Raw genomic sequence first — 11,315 nt, forward strand, 5'->3', positions numbered from 1 at the left:
TTTAAGAACAGGAGTAAAATTAATTTTTGATCAAATTTTCTATATTTTCGTTTTACTTTAACATGTAGAGATTCAATAGACTTCTAAACTGTGGGTATAAACCTAAAAAAAAACATATACACTACTAACACCACAAAATTAATATAAAGACAAACTTGCGAACATGATAAAAGAAAAATAAAGGGTAGTAGTTTCTAAATTCAAGTTTAAGATCTAAGTTAGCAAGATTTTCTACTTTATAACATATATGAAATTAAGTTAAGTTCTAAACTAACTAAATCATAGTACTAAACACAAAACAACAGTTACTACCCTAAAATTTAAAAATAAAATACTAACTACCACAAATGTCATAATAACAATAAAACATAAAAGTCGAAAACACAACATAGTCCAAAACAACACACAAATGCAAATGTAGCAAGCCTAGACCACATAGTTCAAATAAAAAAATCTCTTAGCTCTACTCTTCATCTTCAGAATCATTGTTGTACCATTTTTTTGCTGGCTCATATTCAGGATATCGAGGAAATGGAGGTACTTACACTCCCGGTTCACCTCTAATCAGGCTCTCCAAAGATGAGTGCAATTTCTCTTCACAATTTCTCTTCATAATCACTCTTTTTCTCTTCATAATCACTCTTCCTTCTATTATAACTGTTGGTATGATCTGCAAAAAGCTCTAAATTTTGTACCTTATTTGCGGTAAAATTGATAATATCCATCATCTTCTACAATAACTCATCCCGAGTCTTAGTAGACTCACCTCTAGATGTAGAAGCACGTGAAGTAGATGGCCTAGATGAAGAAGCAGCAGAGGTAGATGCAGCAGATCCATAGCTCCTAGAAAATCCTCCTCCCTAGCAAAAAATTGAATGCTCAGAATAAGTCTTCACATTCACCTTTGTGATGGGCTTTAGAAGTAACAGAACTTCTTCCCAACTATCCTATGTAACCCCAGCCTACTCGCACAAAAAAAAGTTCAAGGAAGCAAACCTCAGACATGTAGTAGTAATAATTGTAACAGAACTGATGATAGTCTGACAGATCAAAGCACCAATGTTGATGACCTTTCCCTCTTGAATACAATAGTTTAACATCGCTCTTTCTCTAGTCACTTCACTAAGATGATACTAAGATGATTGACGAGCAGAAATGAAATAGTGCCACACCTTTAAAGGTGCACATAACTTTGAAGTTAGGAAATTTAATCTCCTCTCATTGGTAATCTTCCGAAGTCCTTTTCCATTAGTCAAATATGAAATAATCTCATCAAACTCTGCTTCAGTAGGACTATAATTTGCAAAAAACATAAATTATCTTTTGGTAAATGGTAAAACAAATTTATTACCTCTTGCAAAAAAGGTACAACTTTCATCAAACCATCACTCAATTGTCTTCAGCTTCAGGGAGATTTGCATAGAACTCCCTTACAAAAGAAATCTCTGCGATAACAGAGAAAAAACAGAATTGTTCCTACTGTCGATGAATAATTAAATCTTCCACTTCTCCGCCCGAATTTCTAAAACATCGCTCTAGAATCAATTTTCGTGACTGTAGAGCATCACTATATTGATCTTGAGCCTTCGAACTCACAAATTTGCTCGAATCAAACGGGCTTTCTCCTCTATTCCTTTTCATTCTTGGTGCCATTCTACAAATTTTATTAATTCCAAAAATAACTTCAAAAATCAAGTTTAAATCACTAAACTAAACTAAATCACTTAACTAAACTTCCAAAAGCACAAACTAAACTTCCCAAGCTATTTCCATTGATTTTCTGCATTTTTCACCATGAATAGTGAATTTTCTCAATCAATAGTGAATTTTAAAATTTCTCCAAATGTGCTCAAAATACATGGTGAAAATCCAAAATTTTTACGTAGAAATAAAGTTTTTACCTCGAGGAATCCAAATCTAGCAAATGTTTCTTGATTCCACCAAGAAATCTCCTCTTAATGATGGAAATCTCCACTTAATGATGTGCCCTAGCCCTTAAAATCATTATTTTGAGAGGTAGAAGATGACGGGAGGCATTAAAAATGAAGTTTTCGGATGAAAATTTCAGTTTTAACCATTTGCAAAGCGGTTTTCGTGAACCGGCGCTTAAGCGCGGGTAAGTGGCCCTTAGGCACATGCCTCTCGGGTTAGCTCTCGCTTAAGCGCAATATGTGGGGCTTAGGCGCCCATGCACAATTTTAAAAAATTTAAAATTTAAGTTAAATGCACTATTTTCCTAAGTAAACCACTCCTAAATGGTCTCTTAGCACTTCATTGACTATTTTCAACTTCTTATAACTCCTCTCTCTCTCTCAAAATTCTCCTTAATAGCTATTTAAACTCGAGGCTAAAACAATACAAAACTTTCACAAAAACAAACTTATATTTATTCATAAAGAAGTACAAATACTATTGACACTTATTTCTCTTCCAAATAGTCTTGGATGAGAAAATTTTCCTAAGTACAAAACACTTAACCCTCATTCACAATTAAACACATAAGTAACATAAAAACTAACACATGTCTTAAACACTAAAAACACATAAAGACAACAACTTTAATCACATAAAAACAAACATATAACTTAATTCTATTCTTCATTAGAAGGAATAAATTCAGGTCTTTCATTAGTCCTCCTGGAGCAATTGGAATATAAAGTTGATAAAACGGACGGTGGTGCCGTGCTCTGATACTATCCTCTGATGCACTCTTCTTCAATCCACTTTTGCTTAAGAAACATTTCCTTATCCGCTTCCTCTATATAACTAGTGTGGCTAAATTGCATTTTCAATTGTCATCCAATATGCTCAAGATGTGCATGAATTTCCAATAACTTAGTCTCCAGTACAGACATGGTATTTTCAAATTTGTTGCTTTTCTCTGATATCCCTTCAATATTAATGGCTAAGAACCCAGCTAAGAAACCGTTACACATCACTTGTGCACTTTAACTGATGAATTTCTCCCTCATGGCATCATCCTTCTTCTTCAAATCCATCTCCCATGAAAATATCACCTTAAAATCTCTCTCACTTTTGGGCTTTAGGGCTAGAAATGATCTCAGGTGAAGTTCCTTCACTAAACCCTTATATTTATAGGCTTAAATTCTTCCAATAACTCATAGACACATTAAAAAACTGCCAAGACACGTTTTTGCAAACTTCTAGGTGGTTTTTCCTTCTAGAATATTAATTTTGCACATGTTTTGAAACATTAGTGCTTAAGTGCCGGATTTGGCACTTAAGCGCCCGTGCACATTTTTGAACAAGTCAACTTAACTTCCAAATTCTCATTTTAACATGTCAAAATCACAAATTTAAGTCTTAAAATCAATACTAACACATGATAGTCTCAAAAATACTATCCCAATTTACTTAATCACACATAAAACATTAATAAAAATAAAAACACACTGATACTTCTGAGTTGCCTCTCATAAAGCACTTGGTCTTATGTCGTCAGCCCGACATAACCAGTGCTTACTCTGGTTGACCCAAAGATATTCTATCATTAAACTTTTGCTGACCCCCTATGTAATAAGGTTTCAGGCTATATCTATTCACTTAAAAGATTTTCTGAGATTTAGGATCTTTAATATCAACAGCTCCATAACGATAAACTTTTGTCACAATAAATGGGCCCATCCACCTGGACTTAAGTTTCCCCGGAAATAATCTTAACCTTGAATTATATAGCAAAACTTGTTGCCCTGGCTGAAAATTTTTAGTAAGAATCTTTCGATCATGCCACATCTTCATCTTTTTATAAATTTTGGCACTTTCATAGAACTCATTCCTTATCTCTTCAAGCTCATTTAATTGTAATAATTTTTTCTTACCAGCATCATTCAAATTATAGTTGAACACTTTAATTGCCCAATATTCTTTATGCTCAAGTTCAACTGGTAAGTGACAAACTTTCCTAAATATTAGCCTATATGGGGATATTTCTATAGGAGTTCTATAGCAATCCTATAAGCCCACAAAGCATAGTCAAGTTTGGCTGAGTAATTCATTTTTGTTGGATTCATTGATTTTTTCATATTTCTTTTAATTTTCCAATTGGATAATAAAGCCAAACCACTTGTCTGAGGATGATAAAAAATAACAATCATATGATTTATATGATATTTCTTTAATAATTTCTCCATTATGGCATTTCTGAAATGACTTCCCCCATCAGTAATGATAACGCTTGGCATCCCAAATCTACAAAATATATTCATTTTCAAAAATTTTACACCACTTTAAGCATCACATCGAGGTAAAGCAACAACTTCTATCCATTTGGATACATAGTCCACTGCAAACAAAATATTTAAATTTTTGAAAGATGGTATAATGGTCCCATGAAATCTAATCCCCAAACATCAAATATTTCAACTTCTAGCATATAATTGAGGGGCATCTCATTTCTTGTAAAAATATTGCCTACTCTTTCACATCTATCGCAAGTTTTGATATAAGCATTAACATCTCTAAAAATTTTTGGCCAATAAAATCCATATTGTAAAATTTGGTATGTTGTTTTATCAACACGAAAATGTCCCCTAAAATCAAAATTATGACATTTTTGGATAATCTCATAAGTTTCTTCTAATAGTACACATCTTCGAATAATCAGATCCTTTTCTTATTTATATAAAAATGGGTCATCACAAAAATAAGTCTTAGCTTCAGAAATAAATTTCCTCTTCTGTTGGTATGTCATTTCATTGGGTATAATATCACTAACAGTAAAGTTCACAACGTCGACATACCACGGAATACGCCACTCATTAATAGTGAACAATTTTTCATATGGAAAATGTTCATTAATTTCATTTTAAAAACAGAGTGGTTTTTTTAATTCAAGCATGGACAAATGATCAACAATTTGATTTTCAATCCCCTTCCGAACTACTATTACAAAATCAAATTCTTACAAAAGAAGAATCCATCTTATAAGTCTAGGTTTAGCATCTTTCTTTTTCATTAAATACTTAATAGCAGAATGATCTGTATACACTACATAATGAGTTCTAATTAAATATGATCTAAATTTATCAAAAGCATATACTATTGCTAATAAATCTTTTTCAATTATTGTATAATTAATTTGAGTTTTGTTAAGAGTTTTACTAGCATAGTAAATAACTTTGAAAATTTTATCATATCTTTGTCCAAAAACAACTCCTATAGCATAATCACTAGCAGCAGACATTAATTCAAAAGGTTTTTTCCAATTTGGTGAAACTATAATTAGTGTAGTGCTTAATTTTTCTTTTAATAATTTAAAAACTTTTAGGCATTCGTTATCAAAATTAAAAATTGCATCTTTCTCCAATAAATGGCATAAAGGCTTAACAATCTTTGAAAAGTCTTTAATATATCGTCTGTGGAATCCGGCATGTCCTAAAAAACTCCTAGTTTCCCTTACTCTTATTGGATAAGGTAAATTAGTGATCACTTGAATTTTAGCAGGATCTACTTCCATACCATTTTCTGATATTTGATGACCTAATATGATTCCTCCTGCTACCATAAATTGACATTTTTTCCAATTAAGGACTAAATTTGTTTCTTCACAGTGTTTAAGAACTTTGGATAAATGTTCTAAGGATAAATGTTCTAAACATGAGGTTCTAAACATGAGTCAAATGAAGTTCCAAACACCAAAAAGTCATCCATAAAATCTTCCATTCCTTTTTCAATTAAATCACAAAAAATTACTATCATACATCTTTCAAATGTAGAAGGGGAATTACATAAACCAAAGGGCATTCTTCTTAAAGCAAAAGTACCATAAGGACTGCTACACATTTTTTTCTCTTGATCCTCAAGAGATATTTGAATTTGGTGATAACCAGTATATCCATATAGAAAATAAAAGTATTTACGCCTAGCTAGTCTATCCGGCATTTGATCTAGAAAGAGTAATGGAAAATGATCTCTCCTAGTGGCAAGATTTAATTTTCAATAATCAATGCATATTCGCCACCCTATAACTTGTCTAGTAAACTTGTCTCTAGTAGGTATTAAATCATTATGTTCATTTACAGTTACAGTTACTCCTTCTTTCTTAGGAACACAATGAATTGGACTAACCATGCACTTTTTGAAATAGGGTAGATAATTCCAGCATGTAACGACTTTAAAATCTCTTTTTTAACAAATTCTTTCGCAACAGGATTCAGCCTTCTTTGCAGACCAGCCCTGGGTTTGCAGTTCTCTTTCATATGAATTCTATGCATACAAATTGAAGGACTGATTCCTTTAATATCAGCAATTGTCCATCCAAAGGCTTTTTAAAAAAATTTCAAAATTTTTATCAACCTTTCTTCTTCTTCCATTGTTACTTTTGAGTACCTTTCTTCTTCTTCCATTGTTAATTTTGAGTAAATTATAACAGGTAAAGTAGAGGAATCTCCTAAAAAGGTATATTTTAAATGATCTAGAAGTAAGTTCATTTCTAGTTCTAGAGGTTTTTCAATAGATGGACAGAATCATTTATCTTTGTCTATCGTGTAAAAAACATCAAAACTTTCTCGAACATAGTTTGAATTTTACTTAAAAGTTTTTCACATTGATCTAGTTCCTCTTCTTGCTCGTGTTCTAAATCTTTTTCTTCAAATTTTTCTTCATAAGTATTCTTGAAATGACATTCACTTAGATATCTTATAACATCCATTCTATGTCATTCATCATATTTACCTTTTGTAAGGTATTTCATTGATTTTGAAATGTTAAACTTGAAATGTTAAAAGCAATAGTTTGATCATTGACGCACATTGTTAATTCCCCTTTTTGAACATCAATCATTGCTCTTCCTGTGGCTGGGAAAGGTCTCCCCAAATTGATAGGTATCTCTTTATCTTCCTCTATATCTAGCATAATGAAATCAATAGGAAAGATAAATTGATCCACTTACACTAGGACATCTTCTATAACTTTTTTAGGGTATGTTATCGAACGATCTACTATTTGCAGAGTTATAATAGTAGGGGTTATTTCTCCTAATCCCAATCTAATAAATATCAATAATGGCATAAGGTTAATGCTTGCACCTAAATCACATAAACACCTAAATCAAATCACATAAAGCTTTCCCATAAAACTTGTCTCCTATTGCACATGGAATTGTAAAGCTACTAGGATCTTTAAGCTTTTTACGAAGCTTCTTTTGAAATATCGCACTGCACTCCTCACTAAGTGCAACAGTCCATTATCTTCAAAATTCCTATTCCAATTAAGAATATCCTTCATAAAAGTGACATAGCTCGACATTTGTTCTAAGGCTTCTACAAATGGGATATTAATGGTAAGCTTCTTAAATATTTCTAGAACTTTTGAAATTTGCTTATCCAACTTCTGCTCACGAAGTCTCTGAGGAAATGGAGGGGGTGATTTTTCCAAATCAATCTTCAGTGGAGAAATAGGTCTCTCAGAATCTTTTGGAGCATCCTCTTTTGATTCTTCAATTTCTTCTCTCTCTACTTCAATTACCTTTCAAACACGACCTTCCAACTCTCTTCCGCTTCTATGTTGAACGACTTTTACTTGTTCTTTATTTTGGTCTTTTAGTATTACTAGGAAGTGCTCCTTGGGATCTATTACTTAATGAATTTGTTATTTGCCCAAGTTGATTCTTGATATTTCTAATTGTAGCTCCTTGACTTTATAATTGATTTCCCAATAATTACTTTATAATTGATTTCCCATTTCTAACACCACTTCTTATATAGAAATCTTCTTCTCCTTAAATTGTGTATTACTATTGAAACCTGAAGGATAAGTAGATCTATAATTATTATTCCATTGGTTGTTCCAGTTTCCCAATGGGTTTCCTTGGTTGTCCTTGCCCAATGGGTTTCCTTGGTTGTTCCCCCATTGTTGATTATTACCACCCGAATTGTTATTTCAGTTAAAGTTAGGATGGTTTATCCAACCTGGGTTATAATAATTTGAATATGGGTTATTTTGATTATTATTTATGACATTCAAAGTTTCTAATGATGCTTGAGAATCTACCATTTGGCCAAATGAATTCCCTTCAATCATGGAAATTGGTTGAGAAAAAATCATTCAAAATTGGGCTAGCTTCCTTAAAATTGCAGCAACTTGATTTGCTAACATGGTAAATGCATCCGTTTCATGCATATTGGTTACTTTCTTAGGATTTACCCTCTCAGAAGGTCATTGAAAATTATTAGTAGCCATTTATTCAATTAAAGCATAAGCTTCATGAAATGGTTTTGACATCAATGAACCACCAGCAGCGACATCAATAATTGATCTAAGAGATCCAACTAATCTATTATAAAAAGATTGAATTATTAACCAATTCGGTATAGCATGGTGTGGAAACTTTCTTAAGAGTTCTTTAAATCTTTCTCATGCTTCATAAATAGATTCCCCTTTAAACTGACTAAAAGATGTAATATCATTTCTAAGCTTCCCAGTTTTTTATGGTGAAAAATATTTAGTAAGGAATTTTTGTGCTAAATTATCCCAAGGTCTGATAGATCCAGGTGCTAATGAATTTAACCGCATCTTAGCTTTATCCCTCAGTGAAAAGGAAATATGACATCATCTGTGACATCATCTGATACACCATCAAATTTAAATGTAGAACATAATGTTAGAAAATTGGCATGATGAAAATTTGGATCTTTAGTTGGTGATCCCCCAAACTAATTGTTTGATACAATTTGGATAATATCAGGTTTATGCTCAAATGAATTATCCACTACGGTTGGTTTTTGAATACTACAATAAAGTTCATCTACAGTAAGGTCGACATAATCTCTTAAAGATCTAAACTCTTGATGAATTTCAGCACTTTGATTATTTTGGTCTGCCATTTCTATAATTTTTTTTGGATTTTTCAAAATTTATAATTTTTTTTGGTTTTTCTGATTTCTCTAATAGTTCTTTCTAATTCAAAATCATAGAGCACTACTCCTTTAGAACCTGAACCACGCATACACTAACATATAAAAAAACAAAATAAAATTCAAAACACACATAGAAAATAAGATACAATACTTAAGTTTAAATAAGACTTTCTAAAAATAGAAATTTTGCTTTCGATTCCCCGACAACGGTGCCAAAAACTTGGCTCCAACTTGATACTGCTAATATGAAAAGTACAACAATAATTCAGATTATATTTCACTTATGTTTCCTTACTTTACAAAAAAACCAAAAATTTGATCCTGAAGAAAAATAAGAGTTTAACTTTTAATTTATATATATTGGGATACTACACAAATATACGTAACGTTATCAAGTAATATAAGACTTTTTGTTTAAGACCTGAATATCGACCCCATAGAGAATTTATACAATATGCAATTTTAGAAAACTTTCTATTTTTAAAAAGGCAATTACTTAAACTGAATATATTTTGTAGTAATAAAAATTCAAATAATTTTGGTATTTTTAATTTTTTGATAAAATAGTAACAACTTAAAAAGATAACTAAAGTTTTGTAGATGAAAAACACTTAATAAGAAAAATATCTTTCTTCTTATCATGAATCAGTAATAAGTATATGAATTTTTTTGTGGAAGTATGTAAATTGTATTGTGCCAAATAAGAGTAATAATATTCTTTACCCTTACCAGAGATGTTATAAAGAACATTGGCTAATTTAAAGTTTAAATAGTTGTGAAGACCAACTAGGCAGGGAAGATACAAGCTCTCTCTCTAGAGTTTCCACAATTCCCTCCACCTGGGGGCTAACATCTTTTATCAGAACCTAAAACAGTAAACCATGTTGAGGGCTTTAACCTGTCACTTTAAAGTCCTCTAACTCTACACACTTCAATGAATATTTTTGTATTTATTTGCACTCAATCATTTGAACTAAATTATCATTCATACAACCTCATGTGATTCTTTTGAATTGTTGACTAAGACAATACCATCCCGGTTCTTACATGTTCTCACAAAAAAATTTAACATATGGATTGGCCAAATCAATTAGTTAATGAAGTGCATGGATTTAAATCATCACAACTTTTTCCAACATTAAAGATCAATCTCTCCACAATTTCCATCCACAACTTAATTACTTAACATTTTAAGAAGAAAAATAAAGAAAACTACTCTGAATCCATAGAGAAAATAAAACCACACTTTAGTTTAAAAGTAGAAATCATTGTCAAGCCAGCAACAAGTCTCAATTAAAACCAAAAGTAGTCTCAAAATAAAAAGATAAAAACTTATTTCTAGTTCTCCACCAAACTCTTGAAGTTCCTTTGAATCTCTTCTCTTTACAATCATTCAAAATAAAATAACAAAAAAGATAAAATAAAAGTAAAAGTGGTGCCTAAAAATCTCAATGAACTAACTCCCCAAATAAGAACTTTCAAAACTTTCTAAAACTTTCAGGACTCTTTTCAAAGTCCTCTCTTCTTTCTTTTATAGTTTTCCAAGAGGTGCCTTGGAAACTCTTCAAAATATGTTTAACTTCGATGTATTTCCCCAAGAGATGCATCCTTTCATGATAATTTTCATCCATGGTTGTTATAACCACCTATTAATCCAATGGGTTCCTAAAAAACCTCTTAAAATTCCAAAAAACTGACTTTACTCATCTAGTAACTACCACTGATGCTTAAGCGCGGGACCTCTGACACTTAGGCATGGCCTTCTCTGTTTAGCCCGCACTTAAGCGCCAGATCTGGCGCTTAGGCGCCAAAACTCTTTTGCACATTTTCCACCTTTTTGCTCCAAATTTGATCCTTTTTCAATTCTTTAAGAATTTTTAGTTTCTCTTAAGAATATGACTAGATTCGATGTATTTCCCCAAGAGAAGAATTTTTCACCCTATTTACGTGTATATGCAAGAAAAACACAAAAAATACCTTCCATTAAAGAACAATATCTCAAAAATAAGTATAAAAATGTGTCTAAAAATACTATATATTTTAGGTGTATCAACTACGTAAGTATATGTATCGTTATCAAGTAATATAGGACTTTTTGATTAAAACCTGAAAGTCAAACCCACAAGGAGAATACGCAATATGCACATTTGAACAACAAACTTTCTACTTTTAATAAAAAGATAATTATCTAAACTAAAGATGATTTTTGCAGTAATGAAAATTTAAATATTTTTGGTATTTTCAATATTTTGATAGAATAATAACAATTTAAAAAGATAAAAAGTACTTAATATGAAAATATCTTTCTTCTTATCATGAATCAGTAATAAATATAGAAATTTTGTTGTAGAAGTATGCAAATTGTGTTGTGCCAAGTAGGAGCAATAATATTATTTTCCCTTACTAGAGATGCTATAAAGAACATTGACTAATTTAAAT

This window comes from Phalaenopsis equestris, unplaced genomic scaffold (genome assembly GCF_001263595.1).
Source record: "Phalaenopsis equestris unplaced genomic scaffold, ASM126359v1 Scaffold199317, whole genome shotgun sequence".
Lineage (NCBI taxonomy): Eukaryota > Viridiplantae > Streptophyta > Magnoliopsida > Asparagales > Orchidaceae > Phalaenopsis > Phalaenopsis equestris.